Below are 573 nucleotides of genomic sequence, written 5' to 3' on the forward strand. Positions count from 1 at the left end.
CTCGAACTCCTGACCTCAAGTGATCTGCTTGCCTCGGCCTCCCAAAGTGCTGGGATTACAGGTGTGAGCCACTGCGCCCGGCCAGTTTTTTTTTATTTTTTGTAGAGATGGGGTCTCCTCATGTTGCTCAGGCTATGCCCGGCCTACTTTCACAACCTTTAGATGTTTATTTTGGCATTTACCTCCCTATCTCTAAACATGCTTATTTGGCAACTTCTTGATTTTTGTTTTTGTTTGTTTTTTGTTTTGAGACAGAGTCTTGCTCTGTTGCCCAGGCTGGAGTGCAATGGCGTAATCTCGGCTCACTGCAACCTCCGCCTCCCAGGTTCAAGCGATTCTCCTGCCTCAGCCTCCTGAGTACCTGGGACTACAGACACCTGCCACCACGCCCGGCTAATTTTTGTATTTTTAGTAGAGACGGGGTTTCACCATGTTGGCCAGGCTGGTCTCGAACTCCCGACCTCAGGTGATCTGCCCACCTCAGCCTCCCAAAGTTGTAAGATTACAGGCGTGAGCGCCCAGCTGCCTACACACTAATTTTCTGCCTTCCTCATGCTCAAAGTGAGTTCTGTT

Source organism: Mandrillus leucophaeus, unplaced genomic scaffold (genome assembly GCF_000951045.1).
Source record: "Mandrillus leucophaeus isolate KB7577 unplaced genomic scaffold, Mleu.le_1.0 Scaffold212, whole genome shotgun sequence".
NCBI classification, from domain to species: domain Eukaryota; kingdom Metazoa; phylum Chordata; class Mammalia; order Primates; family Cercopithecidae; genus Mandrillus; species Mandrillus leucophaeus.